This window comes from Camellia sinensis, chromosome 15 (assembly GCF_055761805.1).
Source record: "Camellia sinensis isolate YWXY chromosome 15, ASM5576180v1, whole genome shotgun sequence".
NCBI classification, from domain to species: domain Eukaryota; kingdom Viridiplantae; phylum Streptophyta; class Magnoliopsida; order Ericales; family Theaceae; genus Camellia; species Camellia sinensis.
In genome coordinates, this window is record NC_138975.1 from 19,927,590 (window position 1) to 19,945,286 (window position 17,697).

The 17,697-nt window shown below is 37.9% G+C and overlaps 1 non-coding gene across 1 annotated transcript; it reads left to right on the top strand.

Annotated features, from left to right (window-relative positions):
* Positions 1–16,284: 16,284 nt before the first annotated feature.
* TRNAK-CUU (transfer RNA lysine (anticodon CUU)) lies at positions 16,285–16,357 on the top strand. The gene has a single exon. It is a non-coding gene; the product is annotated as a tRNA-Lys (tRNA).
* Positions 16,358–17,697: the final 1,340 nt, after the last annotated feature.

Genomic DNA, 17,697 nt, shown 5'->3' on the forward strand with positions numbered 1-17,697 from the left:
CTGGGGCTTCTGACTGGACAAGCTGGTCAAAACCTGAGGCCTGTGATTTGAGGGAACGAATGAACCATCACTTTGTCAAATTTACTAACCCTTTAGAGTTCCCTTCTTATGCGCGAAGCTCGGTGGTCTATCCCTACGTACCCATTAACCATTGACGCAGTTTGGAGGAGAATCTGCTTGTGGCTTGGTATACATCCTCCATACCTACAAAGATAGTGCACGCCGCCCGACGCCTAGAAGACGCACAAGGGTACAATCCATCATTCTTAGCCCAGAAGGCGAAGATTTGTTCTTCTGACTATCTCGATTATATTAATGGCCTTGTTCCTTCTACTCTTGTTCTATCTCCTGAAATGGAAGCATCCACACCTTCCCCTCTGCCAAATCCTTACTGGACAGAAAGATTGAGGCTTGCCCTCTCCGCAGATAAGATTTTTCCACCTTACAAGCCTCTACATTCCCCTACTCCAGCTGAGCGGAAGCAAGCTCAACTTCTGCTCGCGGCTTTCTCTCAGTTGCCCTTCAATGTTCTTGAGGACGAAGTCCCTCTCAAGAACCTTCGATGGGCTTGTGATATTCTGACTCGGGGTCATGTCCTCAATCCCCTTGCCCAAGCAAAGCTTCACATGTTTTTGGACCAACTTCCATTGCTTCTCTACTGGCATCGGAACTCTATGGCCACCACACAATCTTTAGACCAACTTTTGTCCCTTTGAGTTCATGCCCAGTACGAAGCAGAGAACTTCATTAAAGAATTTGATGATTTCAAGAATAAAGATTCTGCGTACTGGGATGACTTAGAGATAGACGAATTGGAACAAGGATTGAGAGAAATAGCATTCGAAATAAAGACTGAAGAGCTCTTTTACGAAGTGAGAGCACATCAACTCATGCAGCCAATGTTAGAAGAAATAGAGGATAGAAAAAAGAAAGAACAGAAATTCATTGATCATTGTTGGACTAAATTTCATGATCTTGTTATTTATTCCATTCCCTATTTTTATGAGCTGGAAGACGAATCGCCCCCACCGATGTTAGCCCACAGTGAGACCAAAGTGGCAAGAATGGTATGATCGGGTTGTCCCTAATAGGACTCTGGACCTTCAAGAACTCTGCCTTCTCGATGCCCTACGATTATCCAGGTTAACTATCTCAGAGGATCCCTTCTTAATTCCTGCTGCCCTGTGCTTTTGGAATTCTGTTTTTAATTTCTTCCAATTTAGACGTGGGATGATGGCCCCTACTGTCCTTGACATTTGCCATCTATTAGGATTATCTTCCATTGGAACCCCCATTGGACCAGATTATCCTGACCTAGCAGTCCCTTTTTCCCTCCCTTCTCTTAACTCATCCTATAGTGACTTTGTCAAGGCTGAGAATAGAAGGGAGGGTCCTGTGACCGATAGGGAATTCTTTTCTTTCTTATTATATTGGCTTTGCAAGTTCCTTTTTTGCATCTCCTCTCAAAGAATCATGCCCGAATTTGCCTCTCTTGCCAAAGCCCTTGTTTAACTGAAGAGGGTGGCTTTAGCACCATACGTTCTAGGTCACGTATATAGAGCCTGTTTTCTTTTCTATGAGAAACCCTTAGATGCCAATCAAGGGGGGGCATTTTTTATTCTTTAACTTTGGCTTTTTACTTATTTCACTGAGTTACAATCCAAATGCCTTAAATTTTTTGAACCCAACCCTCTTACACATGGCATGAGGCTAGCCAATGCTTCACTTTATCCTTCTACTTTTGCTTTTTCCTTCTCTTTCTTCCACCAACTTCCAGTTTCTCCTCCTTCCTACTGTTTCCGTCCTTTCGAACCCATCACCATTGGCCCATCTTGGTTAAAGAATTTCTTAAGTGATAGGCTCTGTGCTTCACCTGCTCATAAAGACATATGGGCCTCTATTTTAATCCCTAGAGAATTATTCATTGGGACCTTGAACCCCAGAGCTTACAAATGCATTGCTGAGCCCTACTGTCCTGCTCAATTTGCTAGACAATTTCAATTTGACTTCTCACAAGGGGTCCCAATACCTCTCTGCAGTAACACCAATCTAAGTCTTACCACCAGGGATTTGAAAGTTCGACGGTCCAGACTAGAAGAGGCAACTTCTAAGTTTATACAGGACTTGATTGATTTTGAGTATACCCCTTTTCTTCCTCAAGGTAACATGTTGAAGAAGTACCACAACTGGTGGGCGACCAATATGGAAGTATACCTGACCATTTCTCCTCAAGACCTACTGATGATGTTGGATGTTCCCAAGCCCAAAGGAGCTGGAATTGTTACTTCTTCCACTGCTCTTACCACTTCGGTTCCTGTGCCTGCTACTACACAGTCTGCTCCTGCTGCCTCAACTCCTCCTAGAGTTACCCGAGCCGCCTTGAAGAAAGGTATACACCCTTGTCTCTTCTCCTTTTACCTTCTTTATAATGCTCTTAGCCTTATCTTTAGTTCTTCTTTTGCGAAGGTGGTGCGGATGCCTCACAGGGAGATTCTCCTTAGAAGACCCAGGCTCTAAATCTTCTCAAAAGCAAACGGCAACAAAAGAAAATTAGACTTTTACTTGAGCCTGAAAAGGAAGTACCTGAGGTTCAAATAGAAGAAGAAGAAGAAGAAGAAGAAGAAGAAACTCATGAGCAAGAGTCATCCCTGAAAAGAAGGAAAAGAGTGATTGTCCCTTCTTCTGACTTGGTTCAAGATGAGACAACAATACAGAGAAAAAAGAAAAGAAAGATGATTGTCTCTCCTTCTGATTTCGTTAAAGATCCTGTATATGAGGCAGCTGCCAAGGCAGTAGAGCAGGAACACTCTAAGGCCATAATCGTTTTCGAGAGACCTGAGAAGAGACGGCAGTAACAATTTCTGAGAGATGAAGCTGCTGCTGCTGATACATTACAAAGGGAAACTGAAAGAAGGCAACAAATTGCCGAACATTACTCCCTTCGTAGCTCTCCTATTATTGCCAACACTTCTGAAATAAGTAATTTCTTTTATGCTTCTGTTATTTTCCCTTGTCAAATTTTGGTATTGAAACTTGACATTACTTTACATTTCTTCCTTTTGCAACAACAACTACTGAGTCTATTCTTCCAATGAAGACTCCCTTAGTTTCAGTTGAGGTTGATCAGCTACAGAACGTGAGGACTATTCAAATCATCCTTCCACTTCCCAAGCCTACATTTGATGTACCCTCCTTGAGACCAAGCATTCCTAAATTTCTTTCTTTTGGTTTGACTCCATATCTTCCCCATCTGACCTTTGACCCACCTCAATTTGGTTCTCTTTCGAACCTTGCTCTTCCTCCTTCTTCCAAGGAGATTCCAACTGCTACTCCATCTCTTATGGCAGTTGATTCTCTTGGCAACTTTCCAACCCATGGTTTATTACCTCTGCCTTGTTCCAATCCCTCTTCCCTTGACCTATTGGTGGCTAGGACCATAAAGACTATTGAAGATGCTCCACCCATTTCTCCTATCCCTATGCAGTCCTCTGTGCTTTTCACTACAGCTCTCTCTGCACCCCTCATGTCTACGGATGAGGTAGATATCTTCGAAGCAAGACTAGCCAGTCTATTCGACATACCCTCTACCTCTCCAATAGCCAATGATGAAGCTGAGCCATTAGTCTTGGCTAACTTCTTGCTAGAAATTCATGAAAGCTCATCGTCCGCCAGTAGCAAGCCTTCTGAACCCCTAATGGACTTAGACACCTGCCTGGAATTATTAATCTTTTTTTCGAGGATCCCTTTTAAGGCTTTACAAAGGCCTATAATAAGAAATGGGTTCCTTCAGTGCTGCAAAGTTACTGAGTAGTCTGGCATGAATGTCTCGAATCATCTATCTCAGGTAGCAGCTACCATCGACTTCTACATCAACATTTGCCATGCTGCCAAGGCTGCAGAGGAGAAATTAGTGAGAGACCAGAGCTTTGTTTCCACAGTACATGCTAAAGTCTCAGGGCTAAAGGAACAACATTCCTCTGTCTCCCATTTTCGAACTCAGCTACTGGAGAGAAAAGCTCAACTTGAGGAGAAACTATCTGCAGTGAACCAGGCCTTAATCCGAACTGACACCAAAATGCAAATCACCAACCAAGGATTAGCCGATCAAAAAGAAGAAATGACTGCAGCTATTCAGTTGTTTTCATCATTTAACAATAGGAAATCTGTTGTAAAAGAACAATTAAGACATTGTAATGATTTTGGGGCCAATTTATGGCAAAATGTACTCAACTCTTTATGAAAAAACAAATTCTGATTTATCATTTGAGTACTCTTGTGTTCTTTTGCTTGACATTTATTCTATTCCTTGTGTTTCCCAAATAGTTGAAAAATAAGGCTTCAAATATCTGCCATTAATATTTTTGGGATGTATGTATCCATTCAAATTTCTCAAATGGTATGCTCCGAAAGGCAGGACTCTATGAATTTGATATGGTCCTTTCCAGTTAGGTGACCATTTACCAAACTTATGGCTTTTAATTCCTATTGGGAGTATTGTCTTCCATATCAAATCACCTTCATCGAAGCCAATGTGTTTGACTTTTTTTATTGTAATTTTTGGCTGCTTTCTTCTTTTGAAAGAGAATACTATTTAATGCCAGAATTCTGGCTTCATCTATTCCTTCTAATTCCAAGTACATACTCTGATGGTATTGCTCAGGATCTAGCTGGTCTTGGCATCTTACCCTCAAAGACTGAACATTAATTTCCACAGGCAACACAGCATCATGCCCATACACCAAGGCACAAGGAGTAACTCATGTGCTTGACTTTGGCGAAGTTCTATAAGCCCACAATACATCTAACAATAAGTTATGCCAATCCTTAGGATTGTCTTCCACAACCTTTTGTATTCTTTTCTTCAATGACTTATTGGATGATTCAGCCTGGCCGTTGGCTTGTGCATAATAGGGGGTGGAATTAACAAGGCTAATTCCAAACTCTGCCACAAAAAACTTCACCATATTCCCATCGAACACAGTCCCATTATCAACAGTTATAGTTTGTGGGATGCCAAACCTATGGAGTAAATCCTTGATGAATCCAATGACCTCAGTCTGGTCTACAACCTTGTATGGCTTAGCTTTGACCCACTTGGTGAAGTAATCAGTAGCCACTAAAATGAAACAATGATGCTTCGAAGAAGGTGGGTGTATTTTTCCCATCATATCCATAGCCCATTCTCTGAATGGCCAAGGTTTTACTACTGCATGCAGGTCAGTTATGGGCACATGCCTTATTGTGCCATGCTTTTGACATGCCTGGCAACCCTTTGCATATTCTATGCAGTCTTTAAGGATAGTTGGCCAATAGTAGGAATGCCTTCGAAGTAACAATCTCATTTTCACACCAGGCTGATGAGCACCATAGATGCCTTCATGAACCTCAGCCATAGCTGTTAATGCTTCTTTTGGGCCTAAACATTCCAGCAATAAACCATCTCCCCCCCCCCCTTTTGTAGAGAGCATTGCTATATATGATGTATTGCAGAGATTGCAATTTAATTTTTCTGCTGGCCTTCGAGGATGGGCCAGCCAAGTACTGCATTATTGGATGCCTCCAATCTTGTTCCTGTAAGTCATTATGATTGACTTCCAGGACCACATTCCTTTTATTTAAGGGTGTTTGGCTTATGTCCCTTTGAGTATTATCACTCCTCTTGAAATTCGAAGCTTTCTGAGCCACATCATTAGCTCTATTATTCAAGAATCTTGGGACTTGAGTTACATTTGCTATTTGAAATTGAGAAAACAGATGTAATGCAACAACATATTATGACAACATGCTTATACTTTGACATTTGAAAATCCCTTTCACTTGGTTAAACACCAATTGAGAATCTTCAAATATGTCAACTGCATGAACTTGTAATCCAATAAGAATTTCCAATCCCACTATTAAGGCTTCATATTCAACTTGATTATTAGAACAAGTAATTCCATCCAATCTGAAACCATGTGTGGTTTCTATTCCTTGTGGTGATTTAATCACTATACCAATTCCAGTTACGCCATTGGCTTTCGATCCATCGAACCACATTTTCCATGGCTCAACACTAGCCATACCAAGTTTCATTATCTCTTGGCACTCTGTTTGAGATGGATGGTCTACCAAAAAATTGGCTAAAACTTGTCCTTTCACTACCTTTTGGGGAACATATTCTAAATGAAATTCTGACAAGACTAATACCCATTTGCCAATTCTTCTCCTCAACATAGATCTAGATAACATATACTTAACCAAATATGTGGTTGCAATTACCAAGACAGTTGTAGGCAAAAGATAATATCTCAATTTCATTGCAGCAAAATACAATGCAAGGCACAACTTTTCTACAGCTGAATATTTACATTCACAAGAATTTAAAAACCTACTAAGGTAATAAACAGCTTGCTCCTTGCCTTCTTCATTGTCTTGGGCTAAGAAAGCTCCCAATGAATCTTCTACTGCAGCTATGTACAACTTCAAGGGCTTATCGCCCTTTGGTGGCATTAGCACTGGAGGGTTGGCCAAGTAGGCTTTGATTTCTTCGAAAACAATTTGATGCTCTACTGTCCATACAAATTCCTCTTCATCTCTTAACCTTAGCAAGGAAGAAAATACTTTAGTTTTCCCTGCAGTGTTAGAAATGAATCTTCGAAGAAAATTAACTTGTCCAAGGAACTTTTGTAATTCCTTCTTACTTGATGGGGGTCTAGCTTCAATGATGGCTTTGGCTTTATTCTGGTCAATCTGTATTCCTTTCTTGCGTACTACATAGCCCAAGAAATTTCCAGATGATACGCCAAAAGCACACTTGAGAGGATTAAGTTTCAACTTGAACTTTCTCATTCTTTCGAAAGCTGCTTCTAAGTGAAACAGATGCTCCTCCATGGATTGGGATTCAACTACAATATCATCAATATAACACTCTAAATACCCTCCAATGTGGTCGTGAAAGATAGTGTTCATAGCCCTCTGATATGTAGCCCCAGCATTTTTCAGACCAAATGGCATTTTAACCCATTCGAAGGTGCCAATATTTCTAGGACATCTGAATGCTGTTTTGTGAACATCCTCCTCTGCAATACAGATTTGGTTATAACCAGAGTGCCCATCTATCATTGATAAAATTTGATGCCCTGCTGAACTATCTACCAGCAAATCTACTATAGGCATAGGATACTCATCTTTTGGAGTTGCTAGATTTAAGTTTCTAAAATCAATGCATACCCTCATTTTACCATTCTTCTTAACTACAGGCATAGTATTAGATAGCCATTCAACGTACCTGGCTGTCCTAATAAAGCCTGTCTTGAGTAGTCTAAGAATTTCCTCCTTAACTTTCTAAATCACTTCTGGACCCATTCTTCTTGATTTTTTCTTGTATGGCTTGAAGTTAGGCTTCATAGGGAGCCTATGTTCCACCAATGACCTATCCAATCCTGGTAGTTCATTATAAGACCATGTGAAACAATCTTTATATCTCCTCAGAATAACCAACAACTAGTTCTTGTTAAGAGCATTCAACCAAGCACTTATATAAATGGGTTGTTGCACAGAACCTTCCCCTAAATTTATTTCTTCTAAGGGGTCTTGTATCTGAGAACTTACTGAAGCTCCTTCTTTGATTCTTTCTGGCTTCGAAGCAATCTCCTTGCTATGTTCTGTTCCCAGGTTCTTTGATTCAACCTCTTTACCCTCCTCTTCATAGACAAAGTCTGTCCATAAGGCTTCTTCTTCCTGTATTTCATGGACTTTTGTTTCAATGTCCAATGCACAGTATTTATCAAGGGCCAAAACTCTGGCTTGTTGCTGCTCCTTCTTATAGCCAATTATCATGGCTTCTTTCTCTTGCTCCTGCACTTTCTGGACTATTGACTTTATATCGAATATTGAAAACTTAATTAGAGCCAAAGACTTGGCTTCTGGTGCTTCATCTCTTTGCCTACAACCAGGCATCATTGTCATCTTTAACGACAACCTCTTCATCAGCACTCTCCTAGACTAAGTGCTTTAGGTGTGTCACTTCCTCATCAGCCGTCACTTCGGCTGAACCATCAAATTTCCTCAGTATACTGAGTGGTGTCACTCCCTCAATATACAACTTGGCCTCTACGAAGTCTGCGCAGACTATGAAAGGTTGAGGATCTGCATCAATTTCCTCTGTCTCTTCATTGCCTAAGGCCATCATTATTTTCTGATGCAAAGAGGAAGGCACACATTTGTTAGTGTGGATCTAATCTCTACCAAGTAAAGTATTGTACTTAACATTACTGTTGATAACGAAAAACGCCGTCATGCAGTCCCTAGTTCCCACACTCAAGTTGATGGGTAAAATTCCCTGAGCCATCTGTCTGTCTCCAGCGAAACCAGTAATGGTTGTACTAGTTAGGATTAGCCTGGGATTCATTTTCCCTAATTTCTTCAAGGAAGATTTCGGTAGTAAGTTCACCGCTGCCCCATTATCCACCAAGACTTGGTTCAATTGTATCCCATTGAAGAAGGCCTTAACATACAAATGCTTGACATGCTGTGTCATAGAATTCGAGGGATACTCAAAAGGATATGAGAGGTTAATACTCACCACTTCTTCACTCTCATATTCAGTTTTCATTGGGGTAACCATTCCGGAATTATCTTGCACCATACTCACTTGTGAGTCTTCGCTACAGATTGGAATTGAGTCAATTTCTTGCCCCTCTTGATTCTCATCTCCAGCTTGGAATTCATGCGGTAGTATGTGTACCATGTTCACTGACACTGAGCCAAATTGGATGGTTGGCTGTGTCTGTTTCTCCTTTTGGCCACCTTGTTTAGTTACTCTAGAAGCATCCTCCATGCTGCTCTCTGGCACTTTATCCTTCGAATGGTCTGTCACGACTGGTTTTTCAACCAGAAATGTTTGTTCAGCCATGAAGGCTTCGAACATTTCTTCCTCAACCATTTCTTTCTTTTGGCCCAAGCCAACTTCTTTCTCCGTCTCGCTGTCACTCTCCATCAATTCCTTCTTCAATCTCGCTAAACTGGACTTCTCTCTAGCTTTTAGTTCAGAGTGAACTTTGGCCAACTGTTCTCTGCTGCAACCCATTTTGCCTTGTAGAGTTGGTTTTGGAGTATGGTTTGACTTTGGATTCTTCTTTCCTTCTGTCTGTACCAATGAAGAACTCTCTCCTTTCTCTTTCAGGTCTCGCTGGTACTGAGTGTACCTACGCTGAATTTTTCTCCTTTGTGATCTAGAAATTACGGAGACCATATCTGGTTCCTTTGTTTTTGGGTGCTTAAGCAATACCCAATTGTTTGGAGCCACCAAAGGAGGCTTAACCATCCTGCATTCGTTTCCAATTACATCTCTTTGGGTAAACACTTCCCTAGGTTTATTCTGAATCACAAACCAATCTGGGACCCCAGGTACCCACGAACCTACTGACCCTGTCGTTGAACTGCTTCTTTCCTCCTTCGAAGCCATCTTCGAAGCTAGCTGCGAAGGCCACTGCTTGGTCCTGACTTCATGCTTTGGGCCTAACTCAGGCCTTCGATAAAGGTGTCCACTTTCTGTCTTGCGTGAGGCTGGTCTAGGGGGCCAATCTCTGGCTTTGATCCCATAAACTAAACCTCTCTCCAATCTCCTCTCAGAATGATTGCTCTCCATTCTATAATAATTAGGCAGCCTGGATTCATGTAAAGGCCTCTTGCCTTTAGAATGTATCATATCAGCTGTTGGTTCAACCCTCAATGGCTGCTGCCTGACACCAGATGGATATGGCCTTTTATTGTAAGCATTGGTTGGTTTAAGACGTCTCTGCACATCCTTGTAGTATTGTTTCCCATCAATTGGAAGTCCTTTCAACCACTTGTAGCTTAGTATGCACCTAGGACACATACTCTGTATTACAGCTGCTTCTAAGGAATCGTCATCCAGTGCTTCTTCCTCAGAGTCTTCCCTCTGGTGTGAAAAACCTTGTTCAATAGCTGGTAGATTTTCAGTGTCTTTCTTGATAGTTGTCTGGTTGGCCACATGCATCTACACATTGACTTCTTTCAATTCTTTCAAAGACAGGTTCTGAAAATCCGGCATAATGACATTGGCTGCCACCTCTTCAATTTCTGAAAATGGATTACTGTCGATCCCCATGGCTTTTTCAGCTTTGGCTGGGAATTTCAAACTTCCTTTTTGAATTTGTTCTTGGATCCTGTCTCGAAAAACAATACAATTCTCAATCGAGTGAGACCAAGAATTATGTCATTTACAATATACTTTTCCTTTAAGTTCATCAAGAGATAGAATTTTAACCCTTTTTGGTAACTTAAGGAAGTTGACCACAAGCAAATGATCAAAAATGCCATCTGCCTTAGTTAAATCGAAAGAGTATTTCCTGTGAATGTCTTTCTTTTTAAACTGCTGGTCAATTGTTGTATCCTTATGAATTAATGCTTCATAGATCACAAGTTCTTTCCCCACAATCTCTGCTGCATCAATCTCATAATTAAGATTTTTGTAGTATGTCTTGTATGATGCATTATTTCGATCTTGTTCCTCTTCTAGTAATGCTTCATACCTAGATACCTTATAAGTCAGTTCCACTAAGTCCCTGAACTCTGTTGAGTTAAACTTCTTTCGAAGCCTAAACTCTAAGCCATTTTGAGCCAATCTTACGAATTCTGGCTCTGGCAAGATGACTCTACATTTATTTCGAGCCCTTTTAAATCTGGCAATAAACGGAGTAGCCTTCTCTTCAGGCCTTTGACTCAACCTTGCCAGGTCTGCCATGGAAACCTCTGGCTTCGATTGGAAGAATTGAGCATGAAATGCCTCTCCCATTTGTTACCAAGTTTGGATTGAGCCAGGTGTAAGGCTAATATACTATACAAATGCTCCCCCAGTTAGGGAATTTGGGAATAACCTTAACTTCATATAGTCATTATTAGTAAATTCACCGCATTGAGCAGCAAACCTAGCAATATGTTCCATTGTTGATTGGTTTCCATTCTCATAAAAAAAAGGCAAAATCTGGTATCCTGAAACTTCTTGGGTATTCATGTACCCTGTCCACCAATTCTGGGTACGGTTTCCGGTACACTGGAGTCTAGACCCCCCGAGCCATTGGTTCACACATCTCCCTAACGATGTCAGCAATTTGGTCCCTAGGGACCACATTTTGTGCTTGCTGAACCACCACTAGAGGAACAAACAAAAGATTTGGTGGACAAACTTGTGCTTGTGGTCCTCTTGGTCCATAAGAGGGTATGTTTGGGACTGGTTGTCCCTGTGGTGCAGGTTGCTGTTGGGGGTGTGGGTAAGCCCTTTGAATCTGTCCTGCGAAAGGACCTGCGAAAGGTGCTAAAACTGGTGTTGTGTCTCTTCCATTTGTAGGAAAACCTTCCAACCCCCCGGGTATAAATTCGAATAAGGGATTAGTGAACCCCCTTGTGTCAGGTATGGCTTCGAACATGGGATTTGGAACCATTCTTACACTATTTTCTTGTACTGGGCCGAATCTACCAAATTGCATGGCTTCACTGTTAAGTACTGAGACATTTTGACCTGCTACAGGCCTCGGAATAGGTTCGTACCAAGACTGAGGTGATGGTCTTTCATAGTTCTGATTACTAGTTTGACCATTAGAATGTCCATTAACTTGCATAGGCTATTTATCTCTAGTCAATCTTTGCTGAGGGACATTCGAAATTTCCTCTATGTGTCTTACGTTTGTTAATCGGTGGTTATTCATTCGATCCAAAAAGGATGTTGCCCACATTTCCATTGTGTTCATTAATTCCTGTCTCATTGCATCTATTAAGTCACCCCATGGATTTATTGGTAGAGTAGATGGGATAGTGGATGGTCCAATTCCTTGGTCTCGTCCAACATTACGAACATGTGGTACTTGTTCTGAAGTACTGGTCTGTTCGACCATAGGTTCTGATAAAATGGGAATTTCCACAGGATGTGTTATCACATTATCCTCTGGATTAGGTATCTCTACCTCTCCTTCTATGCCTTCTCCAGGCATTCATTTTCTCCTTGTCTCCTACGTCTAGCCATTTCAATTAGTCTCACCGGGCGTGCCAAAAATATATGTTGGCTTTTTGGATTTCGAAGGTTATTATTGTAATTGCGAGCGTGCCAGCAAGGATCAATCAGTCCTTATAGAAATTTAATTGCCAACCAATTATCAGACGATTGTGTTTTAGTTCTCTCAACCTCAATGCATAGGACTTTTACTGGTGGCTTGATTTAGGAGAATTAAGCAAAATATCAATCAAATAAAGAACAACTGAAGCATTTCATTAGAATGAAAAACTTACAATGATTCAAACTCAGCCTCGTAGAGGTTTACAGCGACAATCTACTTGAAACTACTCTTATGAATAAAGTGCAGTGCAGAATTTAAAGTACTGGAATGTAAAGAACAGGAAATGTAAAACTAAGTAAAGTAGAATAAAATTGGGTTTTTGGATTTGAGTCTGGGGGCTTTTTTCTAGGGCCTTCTCTGCTATTTATACTGCTCAAGGATGACCATCGAACTGTATTTCCAACCATCGAACTGCTCCTCCATGATCGCTGATCATGTTGCCTCAAGATTAGCTCCATTACGCCATCACTTGCAGTTAGGCTTCCCTCCTAAATTTGAATTTAAATGTGAGTAACCGTTGATGCCACATCACATTGTATCTCTTTGTTGATCCACTGCTACTCAGATCTCGTAACAACCAATACTAACTGCCACGTGTACGATCAGGATCGAAGATTTGAATAGTCTTCCCGTACTACCCTTACTTTGCCACGCGTCGAATTGTAACTGGCTTGTACAAAATATGTAGCCAACATATATATATTTAATCTTATATTTATATATATTATAATTATGTGTATTATATAATATAATATATTATAATAGTTTATTAGGGTTAGAATAGGATTAGGTTATATAATAATGTAATAACTGATTAGGTTTTCAACAAAAGAAAAGAATAGTGAATTTGCAAGGGAGCAGCAGCCGTCGGAGAGAGAGTGAGAGAGAGATTGATTGAGATCAAGAAGAAAGCCACGGGAAGAAAAGAAAAAAGAAAGGGAGACAACGGGGAGAGATAGAGGAGAGGAAAAAATAAAAGGATTAAGGTTTTGTTTTGGTGGCTCCTTTAGTTCTTCAAATATTTTATTGATCTTTAAAATAATATTATGAGTACAAAACTCATTTCTCTAGATTTATTTTTAATTCTTGTTTTTATTTATTTATTTGATATTAGTTTGATTTTGTATTTACATAAAGATGATAGATTAATTTTAATTATTTTGACTAGTGGTGTATGTAAAGTTTAGGGTTCTTAGATAATTGATTGATTTTAATTATTTTGTTTAGTTGTGTATGTAAGGTTTAGGGTTTTTAGTTGATTGATTGACTTTAATTATTTTGATTAGTTGTGTATGTCAGATTTAAGATTTTTATATGGATTTATTTTATGGTTGTAATCACCTTCATGTTATATGAAACTAAAGTTAATATGGTTATATGAAATTAAAATTAATTAAGAACCCATAGATAAATTCCTTATACTCCACCATGACTCCATGGATTGTTGTTTTATTTGAGTGATGGTGAGAAAGAGTGTATAAAAAAAAAAAAAAGTGAGGATTATGAGATTTATTTGAATGCTTTAGGCTTGGCATTGTTATGTTGTTCTCGTGAGTGTGATATTTTGTATATGTATATTGTTTCCTCGTTCTCATGAGTAGACGAGTGCTTTGATTTACGTGCGTACGTATATGCTAACCATCCGAGGAGTGTGAGTCAAACTTGGGACGATATCCCCGTGAAAGTTTGGCTTCGGAGCGGTGTTAGGTATACGGGAGGCACATGAGAGATATGTGTAGGCCGGAAGTGGAGGGCCAAAGTGGTGGAGTTAAGGTACAAAGAATTTAATTATGAGTTTATTGGTATAGTGTGAATTGTATTGATTTGTACATCTTGAAAAAGTAAACGACCTCAATAAATTATGAAATTTGAGCAGATGTATGTATACGTGATTCTAGACAACTTTTGTGTTTTACCTTTTTATTAGAAAGATCGATTAGAACTTATAATCGGATGATCTTGATTATCGTAGTTTTGATTCATTTTAACAATGCAGATTTTAGAGGCTGTTTTAATCTACGAAACGAGCTCATTTTTTTTGGTTTCACATGAACTGAAGTAAAACATTATTCTGCACACTTTTCGTGTTTTGAACTTTTCCGAAAAAAATCATCTTAGGACAGTTTTTGTTCGTTTTTAGCTTCAGATTTTTCGATTGAATTCCGTTTAGGTTTTTCTATCAAGCTTTTCTCTCAACCTGTTCAGTTTATGTTAAATTCGTTTGCGCTATATTTTGGGAAATTTGATTCTGTACAACTTTCGTTCTTTGAGTTTTGGTGAATTCGAATTATGTAAGTATGAAACAGTGCATTTTTATACTTCTTCAGCAAGTTGCTTATGATTAAATTATACTAACTTTATTTTTTTGCAGGATGGTGGGTCTTACTAACTTTTTTTATACAGAGCTGACCCACCGTATTTTTCTTTCTATTTTGTTTATTTTATATTCAATTTATATTTCGTTGTGTACGGGTAAGAAACTAAACGCCACCGTAACTCGAGAAACTACCCATTCGTCTCGGTGTGGATAGAACTACTTGTCTTGTCCCGTAACAATAATTAAATATTTTTTTGTTTGTGTCTGATGGACACATGGGTGTTAAATCTTGTACTCATACCAGTATACCTGTATACTAACTCGTTTTGTCTCTTGGTAACTCGAGTGCTTTCTGTTTGAGCGCAGTTGTTCTTCCTTTGCAGGATTAGTTGGGGTTACGGTGGTGACATGGATTTACTATAGTGTTGGACATGTCGTTTGGACTTCTTTTATTTTCTTGAGCTTAGGATTGATATTAGTCTATATATTTATTATTCTCTTTGTGACTTTAGTATTAGAATAATTTGGCATGGTTTGTAACCGTACATTGTTTAAGTTGTTTTGACTAGTTGTTGCTACTTTAATGTTGGAGGTATTTGATAGTTATAAAATTATGATAGATGGTTTTGTTAGCCTTTAATTTTTTTGTTTCACCCCTAGGATTTGGATGATGGAATGCTGATTGGGATTTAGTCCTAATTTAATATTTAATTGTCCAAATTTTGGGGCGTGACACCATCCATCCAAAACTGGGCGAATTGGAAAAAATTAATCCGCAATCGTCCGCTCGTCATCACGCATCCGTCTAAAATACGGCGGATTAGTTCAGGTCAATCGATTTGGGCGGATCGGTATATCTGCTACTCATCCTTAATTTTAGCAATCATGTGATTAACATATTTCCATGGTCTCAAAATAATTTTTTAAGGAATTTATTTTTTTTATAGTATAATTTTACATTTTAAAAATATTAATTTTTTCAAAATTACTTTTTAATAGTATATTTTGATGAAAATATCTATTGTCATAATTGTACTTTTATGTTAATGAATTTAAAAGAAGGGAAAAATAAAAAAGTTATATTATTTTAGTTCTTAATTTTTGAAAATTGACTAATATTTTGAGACAATGAAAATTTTTAATGAGTGACTAAAATTTTGAGATGGAGGGAGCATTAAAATTTAAAAAAAAAAAATACAAAGTGTCAATATATGAATATTTTCATTACTCCTCATTTTCAAATCTTTTCACTACTGAGTATAAGAGCATCTCTATTGGATCCCTTATCTTCATTTTTTAGTTGTTTTAAGGGTTTTTTTTTCTCATAAAACCAACCCCATCAATTCCCTTAAACCAACCCCTATTATGAGTTGAGCTACTTTTGCTCCCTAAATATGGGAAGCGACTGTTCACCCTTTAAAAAATAAAAAAAAATTACTCTTTATTTTATCATCATTATAGATCTTGAGCACCTCCATCCCAAAAATATAAAATGATTAAAAATAATATTTTAATAGAATAGAGAAAGAATAGAAAGTTTGTTAGAAAAAATAGATAAAAAAATGATTCTTAAAATAAAAAATAAATTTTTTAATAATATTTTAAAGTGAAGTTTTAAAACATTTGCAGGGGATGCCCTAACACTCAAGATTCTCTTCCCAAATCAAAAAAGATAATTTCAGTTTTGTGGTAGGTAAAGTGCTTATGAATGTGTTAATTAAAGGTGCATATACATTCTTGTTTATTACCATAAAAACTTTGTTTTTGTTTATTCCATAATTAAAAAATGTAAAGTTTTAAATAAATAATATAGATTGATATAAAATTAAAACTGATGTTCCATATATACAAGCCCGTCTAGCTCAGTTGGTAGAGCGCAAGGCTCTTAACCTTGTGGTCGTGGGTTCGAGCCCCACGGTGGGCGTGATCCTTTTTTCTCATTTTTTTCCGGGGCATTTAGGGCTTAATTTTTGGCCTTTTATTTTGTTTTGGGATACTGGGCTTGCTTTGCTGATATTTCTTCGGGAAATTACTGGGCCATGGAAGAGGACTAAATGGTCCATCTGATTAAAGTTTGTTTTGGGCTAATGGAATTATGCTCCATTTGGTTTGGCGGAAAACAAATCTAATGGAAAACATTTTTTAAGGAATTTTTTTTTCACAAGATATTTTTCTATGTTGGTGTTGGTGTTGGTGGCGGTGGCGGTGGCGGTGGCGGTGGCGTGGCGGTGATGACAGTGATACTGATGGTGTTTGTTTGGTCTTTTTTTAGCCAATTTATAACTTTTAACTTTAGATAAATTATTTTGAACTGCTTAGTTAAATTTATTTCAAATAGTTTCTGATTCTAACAATTTGTTTTAACCCAAAAAAACTGATTTCGAGAAGCTGTTCACCATTTATTTCTGATAATCAACTTCTACTGTGGACATGTTAATTTACGGTTACTCTTAGATTTTTTTATTTTTTATTTTTTTAAAAGTAGGAAAAGACCCAAATGAACTATAGATTATTATTATTATTATTATTATTATTATTATTATTATTATTATTATTATTTATGAGAAATGTAGACAAGTAGTGAATAAAAAAAATAAAAATTAATTAAAAAGTTACTTCATAACTTATTTAACAAACACTACTCAGCAGCTTAAATCTATAATGCAACAGTTATACCAAATAGATTAACAACTTCTAATTAAAGTCATAATTTATAATCTGTTTTAACAGTTATACCAAATGAGGCCAATGGCTGTGGCTGTGGTGATGGTGGTGGAGGTGAGAGTGCAGGTAGTGGTGTGGCGACATTGGTATGACTTTAGTCTAAAAAATATTTTCCGCCTTTAAAAGTGAAAAATATTTTCTATTCAAATAAATTTATTTTTCATTGTTTATGAAAAATATTTTTTTGTTAATTTTCATTTTCTATTCTACAAAATACTAGAAAATACAAAAAATATTTTTTAAAAAATAATTTTCACTCAAACAAACGGAGTATTAGGTTGCGTTTGGTAGAGTTTTGTAAATATGATTTGAGAGTATGAGTTGTATTTTGAGTTTGTGAGTTGTGAAATTATGAGTTGAGTGTAGAAAATTTGTTTGGTTATGATTTTTGAATAGAATGTTGAATTGAGTTTTGAATTGTATGTGGAATTGAGTTTTGAAAGTTTAATGTGACATGTGAAATAAGAAAATTTGTTTGGTGATAAGTTTTCAAAATAGTTTTCAAAATAGTTTTCAAAACTTAATTCAACCTATAATTGA